Below are 21408 nucleotides of genomic sequence, written 5' to 3' on the forward strand. Positions count from 1 at the left end.
ACTGAAAGAATGGGTCAAGGTTAGCATTGAATTCACACACATGAAGTTGGAGAGGAAAAATGCTTCTCTCTGGGCGTCTCTTCCTGTTCATCTTGTTTTGGTGCTGGCCGGCCCAGCTGCCTCTCCTGCTCTCCCCTCTCCTGGGTGGAACCCTGCAGTTCTTTGATTTCCTTTCATATTTGCAGCTATGTCATTTCTGGCTGACCCTTCCCAAACCTCAGATGTTTTCCTCTTTGAGTTGCAGGAGCATTATGCATGCTTATCAAGAGACCAGCCTGGAGCTGGGCTTGTCTTAAGGTTTTGAGGGTCTTTAGCAACTTTTTGACAACTCAGAGGATGGGAAACCAGGAGAAGAGATGGGAAAGCTGTTTTCCCCTTAATTTTAGCTTTTATTCTGCTTTCCCTCCACATGCACCCAGAAAGATAACACCAGGCGTTTTTGTTACTGTCTTGGATAATAGGACAGTTGCTCACCAACATCATCAGTTACTGGAAATCATGTACAAAATTGTCTTGTCTCCACTTCCTGCTCCTCTTTTCTACTCCACATAGTCTCTTCTAAAAAGAGCACAAATAACTATCATTAAAGATGAAGCTTGTGGGTTGTGAAGCTTCAGATGCTTTAAAAATCAGACAGACCAAGTCAGCTCAGCCAAAATTAAACCACAGGACCACAGGAGATAGCCAGGCCACCACGGGCTTTCACAGAGAGAAGTGCAAGCCACACATCTGCACTACAGTTTGAAACCTCAGTGTTTAATTTGGGTTGCTCCGACCTAGACTATATGGTTAAGCCTCTTCTCCCACATGGAATTTGACTCCTCTATGGGTGTTGCATTTGGGGGTTTATGGGAGCTACCAGGGTACATTTTGGTTAATGGCCGAGAAACCCCTAATATTTAGGATTCCCACAATGATGTTTCTCATCCTTCCCGATTCCCAGCACATCAGAAATACCTACCATCTTAACAGTTGCTCCTAAAGCATTGCAGCAACTCACTCTGCTTGTGCCTGTGCAGGACTGGTCAACAGTGCCACACAAGAAACTCAACTGGTAACCCTATGCATACCAGAAGGCAGATCATGCACAGATCCTAGAGATGCCACACATGAAAACCTAGCTCACCTTCAGTTCATAAATGCCCTTTCTTAATGTTACCAAAGCTTACTCATTTAAACATGGCCTCATCCATATTACACTCAGAAGCCTACCAATACAATGCAAAACCACTACTTCCAGCCTCTTTGAAGGGGCTGCAACAACATAAATTAGTCCTAAACATCTTGGATTTTCTGAGGAGAAATATTTCCATGAACAAATGAAGAAAGCAGACTCCCAGGGCCCCTCATAAATTCTGGCACAGAAAGGCATGTGCTTCCATTGAGTACATTTCAGAACAATATTTCCTGAGGCATTTCTGAATGGTATTGATTTACATGCCAAAGATTATGTCTGCAGCCATGCAAAAGGGACTGGACAACAAAGGTGAAAGTACAATGTATCAAGAAACAAATGTAGACCTTTTTTCTTCAAGTTAATTAAAAGAAACCAGGTCTGATTCCCTTTGTTTGACACCAGTAGGACACCATTCACTGCTCAGGAGTTAATCCTGATTTAGTGCAGCAAATCAGAGTGATACACGCTCAGCATATGAGCCATTCTAAGTTGCACTCAGGCAGAGACTTCAGCACAATGCTCCCTACATCTGCAACAAACTCGGATCAAATTTTACTAATCACCTACCTCTTTTCAATCCATTATGTTGACCATTAAGATAATCATATGAATTTGTAAGTCTGAGATGGGGGAACCATGTGAGCCTCCATGGTTGTGTTTCTATGGAAACAATTCCCCTGGCATCTTTGGTCCACATTCGGTATTCCTGTCTGTTCGTCTCATTCACACACTCAAAATCCCCATTTTCCAAACATTCATTTCAGGAGGGCTGTGTTTTCCTCTTTTTTCTATTCGTCCATGAAGCTGGATATCAAAGGGATGATGAGGGATGTGGTAGGTCACTGTGTCCTACTCCTGACCCAGCGAAATCAGGATGAAGGCAACAGAACAGCACAGTCTCCACAGGTGACTCCCTTTTTAGTGCTTTTGCTTTTTTGGTGCAATTGGCAAGACTGAAAATTAGTCCAAATTCTATTTTAGAGGTTTGACCACTTTCATCCTCAGTGAAGATGACACATACATTAAAATGGAAACTGCTATCTGTAGCAACCTCAATCCAGAAGCTACTGCGCTCCCATCCTCTGCTCCCGGCAACTTCACCCATCTCATAAAAGCAACCACTTATGTGAAAGGTGTGAGCTCCTGAACTCCATGTGCAGCCAAGTCCCACTGCTCTTCAGTCCTGGGACAGAATCATTCCCTCCTCAGCTGGAACAAGGAGCATGCAATGGAGCCAGAAATTAACTTCTCGGTTAGAATTTGGCCATAATGCTTCAGTTAACACTCCATCCTCATGAAAAGTACCATATCCCGAGCAACAGGGCCTCCATCACTTCCCTTCTGAGACTATTTTGCAGCACAATGGGCTTCACACTTAATTTTCCTAAGAGCCAGCCCATAGTTTTAATTGCTCAGTCTCACTGTAATTCAATCCCCACGGACTATCGGGAACAATCCGCTCCTTGTGTCTGCAGAATGGCCACCATCTTGATCAACTCAGCAAGGACAGAACTAAGGGTTTCTAAGGCTGAAAACATGAGCTGCTATAGCCTACTCCAACTAGCTGCACTCAGTAATTGAGGTATTTATAGACTGCTCCTCTGTGCAAATGGTGCACAGAAGGAGGCATGTCATACACATTCAGTAGTGGATTACACCTGCAGCTTCTCATGGCAATGTCCCTTCATTTTCTGGGACTATACAAGACTTCACTGGCTTAAAAGCTCTCTGTATTTCTGTGAGAGCATGTGAAGAAAAATTTAACAGGAGGGTCCTTTCAGTCCATATTTTTGCCAATATTGAGCTGAAGCATTAAACTCAAGTTTAAGCTTTCTAGTACCAGCTCTGCTCATTACCCATCTTGCCCCAGGACAGCATCAGCAAAGGCAGAGGTGCTACAGAATGAAGATGGACAAGTATCTTCTGCCTTTAAGCACTCTGAATTCAGTATTCTGAATATACCAGGAATTAACTTGCAGGATTTAAACCACCAATCTACTGATTCCACTCCTGCTGTTGCCCATTTTAAAAAGCACGAAGGCCACGTTTTTAGACAGTTATAATTTGGTACAGATCCCTTCGCTCCATTGTTTTCACTGGAACTGTGGTAAGTTACACCAGATGAGGGTATTGCTCTAAAAAGATTTTGCTTTAAAACAAACACACAAACAAAAACAGGTTTAGACAAGACCAGGGATTTTGAAGCTGCATTCCTGTTTCCAGAAACTTCCAATGACTTGCAGTAGTCTTGACTTCACCAAGCCACAAATTTGTAATGCCTTTAATCTTTCCATGTAAGTCAGTTCCTCTATTCCCTTAATTGTTTTTGTTGCTCTTCTCTGAATTGTGTCCAATTTACCACACAGTACAGGCTACATTACATCTGAAAGGCCAGAAGTATGGTGTACAGAAGCTCGTTTTCAGCTTCTATGACCTCAATTCTTGGGAGGATTTCAGAGACCAGACACCAGGCTATAAATGAAGAATGTGTGCCCGTATAACTGGGTAATTTAAATGCATTTTCTGTGAATAAATCTACTCAGTACTTTCTTGATCTGTACAATCTTCTGCCATAGGGGCCTAACATAAAAATACTTCAAAGGCTCTAACAAATTCCCTCAAGATGTGATCTTCAGCATTTCAAAAGCTGAAAGACATAGACAAGGTTTAAAGTGATCATGATATATTTTCAAGGTAACACTCTTCAGCAACTCCTGTTCATCCATTTATTGAAAGTGAAATTGTATCACCTCTCTCTATATATATCTTTTTAACTTATTGACTGTCTTAAGAACAACGTGAAGATGGAGTGAATTTGACTTTTGGTTAGGGTTTACTATACCTCATTATCTTTAAATGAAGCACAGCAACGCTTCCTTCCTTCAAATATCTACTAGACAGTTTCAAATGGAAATCCTCTAGCCACAGACCCTCATCACTTCCCTTGCCTCTTGCAGCATTAAGAAAGTTTAGATTTGGATTCAAGTTTCAGTCCCAATCTCTCTCCCCATGTTGAGCTGAAACAAGATCCTGTATCGTGAGACTTTTGTGAAAGGTTATTTTTATGCTACACCTCAGTCCCATCTCTGATATTAATTAGACAGGTTGAGATTTAAGCATAAAGATATAAAGTGGTGCTCTTGGCTGCAACCAAGATTCCTCATGTACTCCCAACAGTTTCATAACAAACTCTCCTAGACTGTGGCATATTTAATGAGAATGCAGATGATCAATTGCAGCCTGCCTTGCACGGTTAACTCAATCAACAAACTACTAATGACTCCAGCATGTTACAGCTTTTTTGGCTAATGAGAACCGTATTGACCAGATTTTTCCCGTTCTCCCAGGATCAAACGCCAATATGGAATGAGTTCTGGTACAACTGTAACATTAGCCTGCAAGCAAAACGCTGACCAGCAATCGCAGGACACAGCCTGAGTGTCATTAGGGAGAAAAACATCTCCCAGACTTGTGGGCCAGCCTTTCTGAACCTTTCTATAGTGTACATCTGTCTGGTGAAACCAAAACCCCAGGAAACAGAGAGCTGCAGCAGAGCTTCCACCTTGGTGCATGGCATTTTGAGTCAGAAAAGCCTTTTGTTCCCAGCACTCTGGCTGCACTGCCGCGTGTCCCACGACTCCTCTTCCTCCTCACTGCATTCTGCTGCAGGATAATTTGGAGCAGGTGAGAAGTAAATACACCCTGCTTCCTCTTTCTTTCACTTCTTTGCTACCTGTTGCTGCAGTTTACACTCACCTCCATTTCTTCTTCCCTCCTCCTTCAAACAGAAGACGCTTGACCATGTTAAATCTAGCAGCTGACCATGCTGTAAGTGAAGAGCAGTATTTATTGCAGAGCCTGAGGACTGAGATGGGAAATGGTTCATCAGGTGTTATCTTGCCTGTTAACCAACCACTGTTAAACAAAGATTTGCTTTCACGGACACCAATGGAAACAATTCCAGTGACTTCAGCCATCTTTAGACTAGGGCTTTGTTTCCTTACAAAATAAACCTCAGTTGCCAGTACTGTCTGATGTCTAAAATGGCCAATTTCTGAAATAGACTTTCCATTCTGTACCCTGGAGAAAATGCTGCAGTCTGACCAATTTCTCTCCACCAAGAGACCTTGATTGCATTTTCACTTACACTGTCATTTTGTTGGGTGACAAGCCACTTCCTTTCCCCAGTCCTTCACTTCCCTCTATCAAACAGGGATAACACAGAATGCTTTGTCTTCTAGGAATTAAAACTGCTACAGGTATTGGTTTGCTTTCGATGAGCTTCATATTGCACTACCTGAGAGCCATGCATTCTCCATCCCTGGCTGCAACCGAACCAAAGCAAAAGGGAAAAATATATTGAGTAAAAAGGGAAGAGAGAAGGAGTAATTAGGGCTTTTGAAGCAACTGGAAAGCATCAATTCTCCAAAGCTTCTTTTCAGACTAAACTAATTTGCTAGTATTGTTTTGAACTAAAATTGCAGCGAATGCACACAGTTCATCAATAGGGATTGTGTTCCTTCCTCTTTAAAAGGTGCTCCCTAAGCAGCTCTCTCCACTTTAAAAGGCTTAAATATTAAATATCATTCAGCCAAGTCATAGTGGGGGTCCATGCTTTACTTCATTCCTCTCTTAACAATGTCCTCAGGCCAGTCGCCAGGAATTCAGACACTTAATAACTTCCCTGGGCTGAGAACTCTTCACCTCGGGCATGCTCTCCTCTTATCTGCAGTGGGAAATGTCCCCATTCATTTCATGGTCCACTCTGATCACAGCACTCCTTGCTTTACTGACTTTCCCCCTGCATTATTCTTCAGGTTCAAACTTCCCAGACTCACCTGCAAGTCCATGCACACCCTTATTCCAGTAGCTTCCTCCTCCCTCTTAATTTAGGCTTAGTTTTCACCCTACAACATCAAAACTCTTTGTCCCCTTCTCCTTCCCATGTCTTCTCCTGTACCACCATCACCTCCCTTGAAAAGGTTGATCCACAGTGCTCCCTGCCAGCATGGTTTAAGGAATGCCCAAGTCATTCCAGGCTTTATTCCCCTGGGCATCAAGAAGCCAGTTCTTGAAATATGTGATTGGCAGCTCCTGCAGACTAAAGTAAATTAGTTAGAATAAAAATAACTTGCCACTGCTCTTGCTTTTCTTTTGTAAATGGAACAGGGCATTAGCACAGCCAGTTTTTGTACAACAGGACTCCTTCCTCAGATTGCTTTTAAGTTCATTAAGTTACACCTTCAGGAAGAAAATGGTAGCATTTGATTTATTGCCACAGGGGAAAAAGGATGAAGTAAGCAATAAATCTAGTAACAGCAGAGTTACTCCAGCTCACTGCAAGCTAGTCCCAAGGAGCACCTAGATTCCAGTCCAAGATTAGCACATATATTTGATTTGTGGGATAAAACCTTTCCTTGCTCCTTGCCTCAGTTTCCCTGCTCAGAATAAGATGATGCTAACTGTGAATCTGAATTGCGTTACATTCGCCAGACATACAAACATGAAATCATTTACTCACAAGTGGGCTCGCTGTCCATGGAGACAATATTATCAAGCAACATACTTGTATATAACATATGTCTCTAGGATACATAGAAAACCAAAGTAGAGGCATTTGGATAGTCCTACAATTATGACACTGTCCTAGCCTATGAGTTATTTTGTTGTGTTACAGACTTCCTGTGTAAGGCAGGGCAAATCATCAAATCTTTCCCCATCTGTACAGCAGAAAACCAATGCATCCTTCCCCGTTCACTTCGTCATCTCAGGGCTACTGGCATTACAAGCTCTTAGGGCCAGAAAGTGACTCCTTCTGGATATGCTTGCAAAACTGAACTGACAGAGCCCCAGATTCAGTTGCTGCACTACCAATAAAAATAATGGACCACCAATACATTAATATTGGATAGACCTAGACTTTGTTGCAGAAAAGAAGGAAACTGCTTACCTAGAATGGATTATTTGTGACTTCTGAAGTAAATATGAGAAAATTAATGAATTTTTTGCCTGATTTTTTTGTCCTTTTTTTTTCCCTTCGAAGAGTGGAGAGGAATGACTAGAAGGTTCTCTGGACAAATCAATAAAACTAACACCCAACAAATGACCTTTCCTCAGTGTCTTATAAGTACCTGTCAACTTCAGGAGTGCCACCACAATTGAACGGAGAGATTTAGAGCCAGACTATTCATTAGAGAGCAAACTATTATTCTAGAGACTTAAATGAATTGGCTAGTGGCCAGCCTTCCTTACTGTTTAGGTACCACTAGTAAAATGGAAAGTGGCTGCTATTTGGTTTGCACAAAAGCACAGAAGGGAACAACGTCTTTTAAGAGGAACCAGAACCAGGCTGTTCAACTGACGATGGTCTGACATCTTCACAAGATGGTATGAAGGGGAAGCAGATATACAGCATAATCAGGGAATCACCCACACAAGCAGAAGTCTGTAAACACCAGATATAGCCTCTATTTTATGGCATCACTAATAGTCAACCAACTAAGCACACTGTAATGAATGCATTCATAAAATAAAGAGGCTGGGAGGGTGTCTCAATAACTCCAATTTTCTTTTATAGATACTACTGACTTCCCATATGCAGTTCTGAATTAGAAGCCAAATTATTATCTTCTCTGATCTAGCTCACATTTGCATTAAATGCTAACATTTCAAAGTAGGAGTTACAAACCTCACCATCAATCAGCTGTTTTGTATCAAGTGATGTGTCACCTTTATCTCCCCCAAGCCCTTTTCTCAGGATAACCTTCTTCTCGAGTTCCCCTTCATTTTGTATGACTTAGATTGTTATTTACGATGACTAGGACAAAAATAAAAGGGACTAACACAAGCTCTGTTATACAACATCCCACATATCTTTACAGTATAACCAAGAATAGCACCTCAGCTCTTTACCCTACTATAGCTCAAGTACCACCATCATACTGGGCAAGAAGATCTCAGCAAGAGAGCATTTGTACAAGGTAATCTCCCTATTTCACTGGTGTCTGTGATGATGGTCACCTTGATCAGGTTGTGTGACTCCAGAGAAGAGAAATAGTACGCAAAATCCTCAGGCACTTGGATGACTCTGAAGCTCCACGCCTTCCAGAATGTTTTCTTGGGTGAAATAACCTCCTTTTGCAGATGGCAACATTTGAAAGATGGAGCCATCCCATTACTTCGTCACTGTACCTCACTACAGACCTTATCCAGATCCTCAACACCACCACTACACAAATCTGCTAAAATACGGCCAAGATATTCTTGCTACTACACATACAAGTGGCTCAATTTTGCATTAAAACCTTTCAATACCCCATTTCTTTGCCAGTGACACACAAACTGCTGCAAAGCAGCTTGATGTTTCTGCTGCCCTCCTCCTCTCCCCCACACTGCAGGATTTTGCAGATCACAAAGCAAATAACACTTTTCATGCTCTGCTAATGTCTTTGAGAGGTGTGTGCTTCAAGTCCTGCCCTCCACACTTATAGCGGCTGGCTTTCCTGCATTTGGGTTGTGTTATCCCCGCATAGGCGTTTTTCAGTTCAGTTGGCTGGGGAATAAGCACTTATGTTAATAAGGTCTCTGACAGATGCCATCTTCCCCTTTGTTTTCCAAGAGGTTTCTGCCATGTTCCTGCCACTCTTATTTACTCATCAGTCCGTTTGAAAACTTACTGTTCGCCAGCACTTAAGCGGAAGCTTGTGGTTACTTGTGGCTTTCACAAAAGAAGGGTGCATTTCAGATGACACACAGTAAAACAGTCTGACCGTGTGTAAAAATAAGATTATAGCACACAGCCCATGGTTCCAAGCAGTCCAGCTCTGCCACGGATAAGGGAGGCTGAGGAGGCTTAGGATGCAAATCAAGCACTTTTCCTTCAAAACCTACCCAGCTGCTGAAGATGCAAAAGGCAGTTCTAGGATTAACTTTATGGTGCAATTTGTTTCCATCAAACTTTGCTTCTGACGATTTCGCTGAGTGGGTCCAGAATTTCTTACAGTAAAACAGGTCAAAGTGGATATGGGAAAAGATATTTCCATTCTTCAAAAGCAGAAAAACAATTTTTCCTCTTTTCTGACTGGATACAGTTAAAGAAGATTACAGCTGGTATGATTGCTTTCAGCAGCCGCGTGTTTGACCTATAATGCTGTAAAAATATAACTAACCCTTCATATATTGACTGTCAAGAATATTTTCCCTACATGCTTTCTGTTCTTCTTAGTCTTCTTTATATGGAAAATTTACATATGAAGATTGCTTGGCCTACTTCATGATCAGACAGAACAGATTGTACTAAATAGAATAGAACTGTAGTTCAAAACTATGTCTGGTCATCTTAACCACCCAAGAGAGCGTGCCTTGAAAACAAACAGGATGAGAAAAGGGCATAAAAGGAAAGATCATGCCTCTTCCTCGTGTTGAAGCAGCTGAGAGAGCACTTCAGTGGCCTGTTCATCGAAAGATGCCAAACAGCAGCACCACCACACATTCACCACTTTCAAAACTGAATCCATATTGTAGGAACACAAATGGGGAGGCAGGAAATCAATCAGCCCAATCTGCCTTCCAACAGGAGACAGCACCCCTTCTTGAGCTACCGCAACATGATGCACAACAGCACCACATTACAGAGCTGCCTTCCTTTACACATGGACTTTAGAAGCTGAGGGAAATGTTTGTGCAGAAGCCCAACGTAGTGTGAACGTGTTGACAAAGCTCAGAGGAAACAGCTATCCTGCACAGAGACTTTTTACTCTCCTGCAACAAAGAGGGAGGAAAAGAGTGCAGGCTCCGAGAGGTTCCCAGTGCTGCTGCTTTGTGTAACTAGCAGCTTTCAGAGAAGTATCACTGCAAGCACAGAAAGGTAAATTAACTCTCTCATGTCCATTTACAAAGTTCAACATTAGCCTTGCACATCGCACCAGATGCAGCCTGTGCTTTGGGGAGTCCCTAAAGTACAGATTGCCAAGAGCTGGGAGGAGATTTAAACCCCGCTTTTACAGTCTTTCCCTAAGCACGTGCCACTTGCCACTGCCAGTGACAAGGTACAAGGCAAGGACCTGATGCAACAACCCTTATTTTATTGCTGCCATCACCACCGCGATACAGGGCAGCTGCACAACACATCCTAATGTGCCACAAATAACAGACAGTGTTACTCAAAGTGAAGCTCTCCAAGAATCCAGGTCCCACACCAGCCCAGGGAGAGGGATCTCGGCTTTCTGCATCGCCAGGGAATAATCCCCCCCTTTCCTCAAAAGGCCTTTGTTCACATACAGAACAGCATCAGCGTGGCCAGCTCAGAGCTGATGGGAACTCAAAACCACATGGCAGCCTCTGGGATTGCATTGTGATTTTTGGTGGTGTGCTGTTGATGGCGAAGATCTTGGCATATGATGGACAAAGTTAATGCAGTTAGGCACAGAACAAGTCCTGTGCAACTCCTTACTTGCCACTTTAAGTTTAACTTTCCCTGTTTACTTTTCAATTTAATGTATTCTTTTGATCTCTCTTCCTCTCCTTCCTCTTGTCTCTCTGAGTTTGCTGACACAGTAGAAGCATGACAAGCTCAGACAGGCTAACCTACTTTTTACTTTCTCTCTTGTACATGTTAACGCTCCCACTCTTCTACCTAGCATATGAAAGCATATTGCAAGTGTCATTATAATGATACTTCCAGTCCCCCTGTGAAGTGATTCCCCCAACTGACAGGTGAAGAAACTGAGACACACACAGAGCTCTTCAATTACTTGCCCCTCCAGCTTACAGAGGAAGCCAGCAACACAAGTGGAAATGAAACCCAAAAGACTTCTGTTCTTCTTGGTCCCAATCTATATAAAATTATTATACCTCCACCCATCACAGGTCTGTCAAATGCCTCCATTTCTAAATGCAGTAGTAATAGCAAAACTTTAGATATCCATTACACAGACTTACAAGGAACACTCATTGCCATGTCCTGTGTGCCTTCACTCTTTACTGCCTCCTGCTAGCTCAGATTCACAGGGTCTGTGCTGCCTCTAAAGATCAAGGTATGTACTAATAGGAGGAGGCTGCAGCTTACCTGCTTTCTGCAGCCCAAAGCATCTCTACTGCATGGAACAGTTTGCTTACGCATTAAGCCATGGGATGTGCTCCATTTTTTCCACTTTTAGTCGGAGCTTCCAATGCTCTGGACTCAGTTCCCTCTGTGTGCTCATGTTTGGGAGGTTCAGCTGGACTTGGCCAGGTTCAAACCAACGCCTAAGTGAATTTCGTCATAAGCGCAGATATCATTCAGCCAAGCTGTTTCTCCTCTACGTGTAGAATAATTCAGTGCTAAACCATGAGCTCGATTTTACAGGGATTAGATTTCCAGTTATGACACTGACTAAAATCCAATATCCATCACTCCCTCTGGGATACTGTATAATCTTCAGTGTTTACAAACCCGAACTTCCAAAAGCAAGTACACTCTTAAAATTAGTCTCCAATTACTTGAATTCAGATATCGACACCCTTGGGGTTAATATTCTCAAAGATCTTCTCTGCAGCAAATCATGCCTTTATTTTATGAAAGCTGAAATTAGTACCTTATCTTGGAGCTCAGTCTTCAAGGCAAAAAATCCAACTACTACTAGAAGTGAATGATAGTATCAAAAGTGGAACTTGGACAAAGCATATAACATATACCAGAGCACTCAAAAAAATGAAACCGTATTAATTTCTGAGGTAAGTTACTTGAGCACCATTTAAATCCCTGTATAGATTTTTTTCCTTCACAACCAAAGCGGCTTTAATGAGGTTTCACTAAACTTATTTTGGAAGCGAATCAAGATTAAATGAAAGGAAAACATTTTCACCATGAACAAGAGTGACCACAAAGGGGTTCAGTGCCGTTTAACTAATGCATTTTATGTATGCATCATTAGTTTAATACGAATTAACTTCTGACTGTTCCAGTGTAGACAAGCCCACAGTTCTTTACATCTAAATGTGTAATAATACTCTCTTTGTCTTGTCAGTTTGAACAGTGAGCTCTCTGGAGCAATTATATTAAACATACAAGTCATGCTATACTTAGGCCAGGATCTCTTGGGATTCAGATCCATACAGCTCCCGCACGTAAGCAGCAAGTATCCTCTTTGGACTGCTCTTGTGAGTCAAGTTACTCTCACACATACCTGCAGCACAGATATGACAAATGAAAACCTTAAGCTGCCTAGCATCACAAGCAACACATTCTCACACATGCACTACTTACTCCAATAGTTCCATCCATGATCTCTCACACCAAAACACAGCGTGGACCCATGCGTGAGTATTGCAGTTCTAATGTTTAATTATCTTGAACACAGTGATATCCACACCATGCTAGAAAGAAATCAATTCTCCCTTTGCTCTCAGCTATAAATGCATGTATTCCATAATCAGCCTAACAGAGCAGACATATGGGATTGTACATCTGGGAAGCATATGAGAGGCCTTCTCGTATATAAAATTATGTTGCAAAGCATCTCTTGCTGACCCAGCTTTAGGTATTTTTCCTTCATTTGCACGCTGGAAAATTTGACTGATGTTTTTGGTTTATAAGATATCAAATAATAACCACCAAGTTGCATTTCTGGAATGCTTTTCACTCCTAAAATCTCCCACTACACCTTATGCATCTTATCTGCAGTATTTCTTTGACATGCTAGCATCTGGGGTTAAACCGGGCACACAAACATCCTTCTAAGACAGATATTAAAGGGTGAAATATCATGGGACTTCTCGAACAGCAAGTAGACATGAAGCAAACGAACTGGATTCAGACATGGCTTCAGTGCTGATGGCTTTGAGGGGTTTCTAGAACCAGAGGAGGAGAATTCCTACTGCAAAGCAGCTCCTCAGGAAGGCACCACCAACACCAGTGGCTCAGAGAAGACAGCAAGCAGAGCTGCAGCACTGCCTGGTGACATACCCATAATGATGGCAGCCCATTACAGGCTCATAGTGAACCAAAAAACATAGTCATCTTCCCATCCAGGGTCTGATTTTCCTTTCCTTATTCCACTGGCAACAAACCAGTACGGATCAGGCACGCTGGGCAATTAAGAAATCAGACCCCGAGGTATTGTGCTAAATCACAGGGTGGCTGCTACCATATTGCAGTTAAGCATTTGTGCTTTTCCTTCTCTCCTCCAGTTTTATCTTGGAGCCCCAAAAAATCATTTACAGGAGCAGAGGGTCTTTTCTGTGCTGGAACTGCCTTTCTTTTCCTCCCTCCCTCTGTTTTAGGAGAGTGGCGATGCTATGAGAAGACCGGATCTTGTTTTATTTTATTGCTATTAGGGGCAAAGTAAAAAGAGTGAGACCTATAAACACAAAGATGCCAAGATACAAGGAGACCACATGCTTGAATGCCCAGCCCTGGGTGCTTTGTTCTGTGAGTAATAACGAGCATGTTGGCGGAGGTCATATATATATGTTTGCCATGATGCAGAAAGCGAAGGTGCGAAAAGATACACTTTATGCCAAAGGACCATTTCATTTCCTATGGCACAGCATCCCATTGCCCCTTGCACAAATCGTAAACCTTCTTTATATTCACAGTTCTCCTCTGAATTGATACCTCCTGTTCCACTTCTCTCTACAGTAGTAGGTGCTGCAGAAATGCTTCTGAGTGATTCAGTGCAGAAAACGTTTGGGGAAAGCAAAACAAACATTTATGGCTGTGTGACATGGACCCACTTAGAACCCAAATCACATGGCAAGTAACCAGATTTAACTATAAGCTTTGAATTCAGGCCAGACCGGTGTAAGTTTCACTACATTCAGCCATCCCAGGCTAATTTAGTGCTTTCTGTGGCAGCAGCTCCCAGCAAATCACCTGGAAGTCTCATACACTTCAACTCCAGAGCACTCTGCATTCCTCTGAAGCTTGACCTACCCAGCTGGCCTCACTGCCCTGACCCACAGCAGTAACCCTGGGCCAGGTACTCCTGCATCAACTGTTCTGAAGTATGAGCCCTAAATTTCCAAGGAAGGCAGTAACTCTGCTTTATGTGAAGCTCGTGTTCTGATATAGCTCCTTAAAGCTGCCTCTCTTCTATGGGAGAACAAAACAAGCTCAAACCTGAACACCAAACTTTGGTCTGAATTGCAGAGTCCAACCAGTCAGTCCGTGAAATCATTCAATATTGGAGAGCCAGGGTTCACTCCTTTGTGCTTCCAATATCAGAGGACTCACTGGCTATTGATCACAAATCCAAGCAAGGTGGGAGGAGGTGGGTCTGTAAATCACCACACAGTCTATCCCAGTGCTTGCATGCATCTCAAGAACATGATACTAGTCCAAAGTTTTCCAGCACATTTCTCCACAACCCACTGAGTACACAGTGCTCAGCCTCTCTGTGGGGGGAACTGGAAGCAACATGTTTGCCCTAGAGAAATCCTATGCTACTGGTGAGCTGCATGGGGCAGGAGGGAAAGACTTCAGCTGCACAGGCAGGTCATGAGAGTATACCCCACTTATTTCAATAGAATAATGAAAGGGGCCCAGTGCTTAAGCTTATTTGTAGAGTTCAAACTTCTGTGCTTACACATCATTTCAGTTTCACATTATTGTCTACAAAAACTGAAGAGGAAAGAAAATGCGATACAATGCAAAATAAAATACACCAAAAAAAAAAAAATATAAAAGAAATCCATCAGCCCCACCACCACTATGGTCCAAAACGAGCTTTGAGCACTAAACCTAAGTCTTTGTCTATCCACATTCCACTACACAAATTTCAATAGATTAAAGCAAGAGTGCTCAAATCCAGACCACTTCTAGGCCATCAAGGTGAGACTTTTCATTCAGGCTCATAAACTAGGACGTCATTGTAAATGCTTTAGAAGCCTAGCAAAATTGTAATACACATGCCAGTATGTGTGACCAAAGGGATTACCCCAGAATGGCTCACCTGATTAGTTATACAAATGCCTTTTTTTCCACCCTTTTTTTCCCCCTTTTAATCCAAGACCGTGCAGAATGCCAAATGGGAGTATGGAGCAGGGGATGTAGTGGAATGTCTGAAGGCTACAGGCTTGGGATTTATATTCCATGTTGAATTCATTGTTCTTTCTCCTACCCCTGCTGCCCTCTAAAATATGCTGCAGCCATGACAGAAATAAATTAGCCTGAGGTACAGGTCACACCTTCAAGGGCAGTAAGCATTCTGGGTAAAATCAATAGAGAAGATGGGAGTCTCTAACAGCTGAAGCAGAAAGAATGACGCATTGATAGCTTTACATATACCCAAACAAAGGCACTTTGGAGAAACCCTAGTCCCTGCTGCCTTGTGAACACAAAGCTCATTTCTTCAACCACCTGAACCCCAACAGCAATACAGAGGCGATTCAGAAAGGCACCCATTTCTTTGGGGAATTTGCATAGTGATGCAGAAAACTCGATTTCTTTGCATCTCTGCCCGGGAAGGAAGGAGATCCAGATACTGAATTCTGGCCCAGGTTGCAACTCCACCAACTTTTACAGAGACCAGAATCTGTGCTGAACTTTAGCTTAAAGTTTGCAGCACTTTCCAACCTCTTCAGTGGCTGAAACTGAAGCCTCCAAGAGAGAATCCCCTGAACTCTGGTGAACACAGAAACGAGTCCAGGAGGCACCAACAGACACTAATACTATATGTTGCATTCATTCTTTTCACTTGTGATTTTAAAGCAATGGATAATATATACAAAATCACTTACACCCATTGAGAACCTTCAACTCAGGCTCCAATATTTATGAGTCACAGTTCCTCTGAAATGAGGTAATACCAGATTTATAAGGATATGGGACATAGGAAGATTCATGCAGAAGTCCAGTGGTTTTTGTTAATGCCCTTACGCTGAGTTAAGTATTAACTCCCAGAGTGAGGCACACAACGTTCAGATACTTCATAGATCCCACAGGGTCCCTACCTGCGTTTTCAGGTTCCTAAAAGCTTTAAAGCCTGATTTAATCTCCCACAATACTTCTGAAAATAGGACTTAAACTCCTCAGTCCTGCAGGAGTTTCTGAAATTGCTACCCAGGGGGTTTCTCAATAGACAGATCTAAAAGCTTTTCTCCTCTTCTGTCCCTCCCAGACTTCTCCAGAGACAACTGTGGCCCAAATGAACCCTCATGTTGTGCAAAGCCAGCAAGAGAGTGTTGAACATGTAACTTTCCTCTAGGTTCCTTGTTTGTTTGGTTTTAAACCACTCGCAACATGAATGTTTATTGTTCTTTGATCGTTAGACTCACACTTTCACCTATGGTGAAATAGAGCCTAGTTTTCAGCTATGTTTGTACTTACATTTGTGGAGTCTGTGAACAATATGGTAAATAGAATTGCTTTCATTTCCACTGCTACCTGTAAAAATAAATGGAGGAATTCACCATTAATACCAGTGCTGCACTAAAGGGTTGTCTTTTGCTTGCAGTCCTTTTCCTGTACCTTAAGCATTGTTGCATGTGGCAGTACCTGCTGCATCTCTCTGCCTTCTAGGAAAATTTACACTAAAATCAACACCTGGAGGAAAAGTGTTCCTCAAAAATCATTCATGTCTTGCTGCTTCTGCTCTGAAGACCTTTGCATCTTCAGATATTTACTTGAACCCACCAGTACACTGAGAAAAGAAAGAGTTTGCTTCACTTTGGTCAGTCGAAAGGAGGCATTATTTAAGCTCTTCATCAGAATAGACCCCTGGCTCTTTAGCTGGCCCTACAGTAATCCTGGGTGCTGATGCTCCACCTGTGGCTATGACTGGCTAAGGAACAGACCTCAGCCAGCAGTGACCAAGGGGACAGGTCCACATGTGATTCCTCCAGAGCAGTGGAGCTGTAAAACTCCATTGGTAGAAAGGTGTTACTTGTAGACATGCAGCCTCCATCAGAACTTATAAATGAGGGAATCAGCTTTACTATTAATTTGTATAGATGTTTTTAGCCAGACCATGGGCTTCCAGCTCCTACATGACTCATTCCCTGCAGCTACTTTCACACACTGCTCTTGATGTCAGGCAAAGTGTGGAAGGAAAGGCACATTCAAGATCTTCCCAAAAATGACCCAAGATCATCTGCTTCAAAACAAACATTAGACAGAACAGCCTGCAATGACTTGCCCTGCTGTTCCTTGGTTCTTCTCAAGCACAAAAGCACAGGGTGATAATCCATGTTATCACTGCCCATGATACTCTAAAATGCTGTCTGAGGTACCACTATAAGCTTTTGCCTTGCACTTCTATGCTAGACATGAAAAAATACAGTTGCACATTCTGACACATAGTGCAAACTCTGTGCTTCCTCAAAAGAGGTGCAATATCATCTAGCGTAGCTTTCTCTAAAACAAATCATTCCCTATTTGTTTTATACTTCATTGCATGTAGCGATATGGAAAGTCCTGCCCAGTTTTGGAGAACATTCTAATAATCACAAGGGTACATTATCTGAACAGATCACATTTAGCATCCGTAGGTCAAGAATGACCCATTAGAGATACACCCATTTGGGGTCTGTTATTCTATAGCAGTGCCGGATATAAGCTGGCTTGCTTGGCTGAGTGGCTTAGCCAGGGTGTTTCAGATGGGTCTTGACATCCTGATACTCAAAATGCTCTGAGCAACCACCATCTTCAAAAGAGGCCTTGATAGGATGTCTCTATGTAAGCACTGAAACAAGGAAGCTGCCACAATTAACCACTTCAGATACCCAAGACCATCATGTTTCTGCTCTGCACATCCTAGACAGGAATAAACTCACAGCAAAGGTAACCTAGTGCTCAAAGCAATACAATATATCCCGTTCCTGCACCTCCTGCTTTCTCTATTCAGATTTCACCTCTTCCTATCGATTATTGCTGGTTTCAGAAGACAGGCCTCCATTTCAGAGAGCAAGATCACACATAGAACTCAGAGGAGAGATCCATTGTAAGTTTTTCCCCATTTAAATTGTTCAAGAAGCCAGGATTCAACACACAAATGAAAGAGAATACCATGCTACACACATTTGCAACAGCTTGCTCCATTCTGGAGGTAGATGAAAGCTTAGAAAGACCTGGACGTTTCCAGGAACTATGGAATTCCCCTCCCTTGTTTTAAAAATAAAGAAGGATGTAAATGAAACAAATGAACAGTGCTGGACTTGACTTGGAATACCTGGGAAGGTGAAGGATAAAAACAAAGACAGGAAGAGGCTAAATAGTTTAGTGGCCAAAATCTGGCTGATATTCATTTAATAGGCTTTTTATACATCACAGGTAGGGTTGTTAAGATCTGGGCTCCATGACCTAAGAGTTGTTTTCCACTTTTAACTTCTGCAAGTGTAGAAATTGCAAAATCTCAACCCTAGGAAGGGAAATTAAATAATCCAAAACCATTTCCTGTCCCTAATTATATTTTGCACGTGAAGTGGATTCATACAAAGCTGCTGGATTTGAATACCTGAACACAAACAATAGCATGGGGAATACCACGTTGTTCGCATCTGGATAAGGACAATATTTTGCTGTGCCACTGTCACTAAAAGGTTCTCACATGAATCTGTGGACCTAAAAGTCCACATCCAAAACTCAAATCAGGATGTGCAGTTTTGCAGCCTGGGCTCATCACTTCTCTGGAAGCACAAGGCATTTTCCTTCCATAAATATGCAAAGTACCTTGCAAAAGACCCTCACAGTCACCCTCCCCATTTCACAGCTAAGGAAACGGAGGTACTGCATGCTAAGAGGGGAGAGACTCTGTCTATCTGCAGCACAACCCTGGCTGCCTCCATAATCCCCTGCAGGTTGCTAAATCAAAGAGGGAAAATGCAAAGAAATTTTCCCAGCCTCCTCTCACCAAAAACTTCCTTGGATTGCAGGGGATAAACGTAAGGAAAGATCAGAGAGCTTCAGCTTTGGTCATTTGCAGATTCCTTCTGCTTGGCCTAGCTGCTCCCCGTCCCTCCACGTACACGCGGCAGGTAATCCCGGTGGGAATCAGATGAGAGACCCAGTGTAACCCAGTCACTTCTACTTTTGCTCTATTCTCGCCCTTTGCAAAGAGATGCTGAGGTTTCTTTCGCAGAGTTTTCAGCTGAGAGTGGTGAGCAGCAGCAGAACCCATTGTAGTTTAAGAAGATATCATGCACCTCTAATCCTGAAAGTAGGAGTACGCATCATAACTAACCTGATGCCCTTTTTTCTTTGCATGGGAAATCGACTTCCAGTTTAGAATAACCAAATAAGATATATATAGCTTTTAAACACAAGAAATGTACATTATAGTTATATCTTCAGTTATCTCAAGTTTAATAACACACATGTAATTCAAATACTGAAAGCTGTTATAGTCTTCACACTTACAAAATTAAATGCTAACTTCTGATAAGCAATAGAACCATTCTGAAGAACACAGGAGGACAAAATTTAACACCAGAAACTGCCAAATGTTGCTGACCTACTTCAAACAATCATTAACTACAGACAGTTTCTAATCATTTGAGTCCATTTCACTTCTTATTCAGTGGTCACTTTGTTTCTTGACCATTTGGCCTATGTTCAGAAAAATCTCCTTTAGGCAGCACAAAGTCTCAATAAAAAAACTATTCTCCTCCCCCTTTCCAAGGTTGGGAATATTTCAAAGCCTCAAGAGACAGGAGTTCTAAATATGCCTTGAAAAACCAAAAAGTAGAGAGCACTTAAAAAGTTGAAAGCGCAATAGTCTGTTACATTAAACCATGTTGCTATCAAGTAAAATTGCTTTCTCTCACCCCTCTAACAGTTTTGCAATTCGTTTTCCAGAAAGAACTGCAAATGTATTAAAAGGCAAAACATCTATGCTGAGGCTGGAAATGATCACATGAACAAGCCACAAGATTTGCCTGATAACATACAGAGTTTATTATTCAAGAACGAGTCTCATTTTCAGCTCTAAGGGAGAGGGCGGGGAGAGAAGGGGGAACAGTCTTTTAAAACACACACACACACACACACACACACACACACACACACACACACTGGAAGCAAAGGATTGCATTTATAGGAACCACTAAAAAGAAGAAAGAAAAGGAAAAGGAAAGAAAACAAACCTCTCTGCTAAGCAGCAACTCAAGTTTTCACAAACTAAGCTCAGCTCCCCACAAATCTCATCACGTTTTCACTTAAACCAAGTTTACCTTTATCAGAGAGGCTGAACAATCAGAAAGCTGCTAAACTTTTGGCAAAGTTCAGCGCTCCTAAAGATGGGAAGGGGATACAGGAGAGCAGAAAACAAAAGCATTAGTTCAAAGTCAAAAGCTGCTCACAAAGTTAGTTTCTCTGCACCCCTTTACTAACCTAGGAAGTCTTCATTTCACAGGTAGCAAAGTTTGTCTTCCTTCTCCACTGCAAGATTCACACTTGCATGCAGGCACATTGCATTACTGAGAGTGCACTGATCATCAAAAGAATATTGTTTCCAATCTTCCGATGACTAAGGAGGGAAAGAAAAATGCAGTCCAGCCAGGTACTGTTTCTTCGTGAAAAGTAAATCCGGCATTCTGGAATGAGTTCAAACATAGGGCTTGACAGGCAAAGGAGAAAAGCTTTTTCACTGAGCATGCTTAGTCCTGCACTGCCTGCACACTTAATGAACATTACTTCCTTCCCAGTGGTTACTCCTAGTAGAAATCCACACCCCCTACTCTTCAGAAGTCAGGAATGCGGCTGTAACCAAAGTCCAGAAAACATGCCCGACACCCAGACAAGGCCCCACAGATCAATAAACTCAGGTTGTGACCTGCAGGTCAGTTTGTCAAACAGGACATCAGGGTGAGTTTTTTCTACACTTGGTATAGTTTGCTTTATGCTTCAGCTAATGCTACTCACTCCCCAGAGAAAATAAAACTGCACTGGCTTTTAAAGAATGATTAAATGCTTCAATAACAGATGGGAATTCTCTTTCAAATCTTGTCTTTCCAAACCTGCTCTAAAGTGAGGAAAGAACGCTGCATAAAGAAGTTTTTCAGACAAAATTAGGTCATTAGATTCCTGAACAAAAGTTATTTGAATTTGTCATAGGTAAGGAGTATCTGGTGACAAAAAAAAAAAGTGCCTTTTATTTACTTAGGGCCTAATCCTGTTCCGTTTGCAATCACAGAGAGTTTTATCATTACCTTCAATGGGAATAGTGCTGGGGTTTTAGATTACAAATGCTTTCAGGCAAGAGCTGTGTCTACTTCAGTGACCTGTACAGGACGGACTGGTTTTGGCACTTCAATTT

At 42.2% G+C, this 21408-nt stretch overlaps 1 long non-coding RNA gene across 1 annotated transcript in view; it reads right to left on the bottom strand.

Moving 5' to 3' along the window:
• LOC115616260 overlaps positions 1 to 20844 on the bottom strand; it is a 36829-nt gene extending 15985 nt beyond the window's left edge. The window contains exons 1-2 of the long non-coding RNA XR_003994256.1: positions 20484 to 20844; positions 16485 to 16541 (exon numbers count right to left, since the gene is read on the bottom strand). This is a non-coding gene — a long non-coding RNA (uncharacterized LOC115616260). The remainder of the gene's footprint in view (positions 1 to 16484; positions 16542 to 20483) is intronic.
• Positions 20845 to 21408: the final 564 nt, after the last annotated feature.

The sequence above is a fragment of the Strigops habroptila genome, chromosome 17, assembly GCF_004027225.2.
Source record: "Strigops habroptila isolate Jane chromosome 17, bStrHab1.2.pri, whole genome shotgun sequence".
NCBI classification, from domain to species: domain Eukaryota; kingdom Metazoa; phylum Chordata; class Aves; order Psittaciformes; family Psittacidae; genus Strigops; species Strigops habroptila.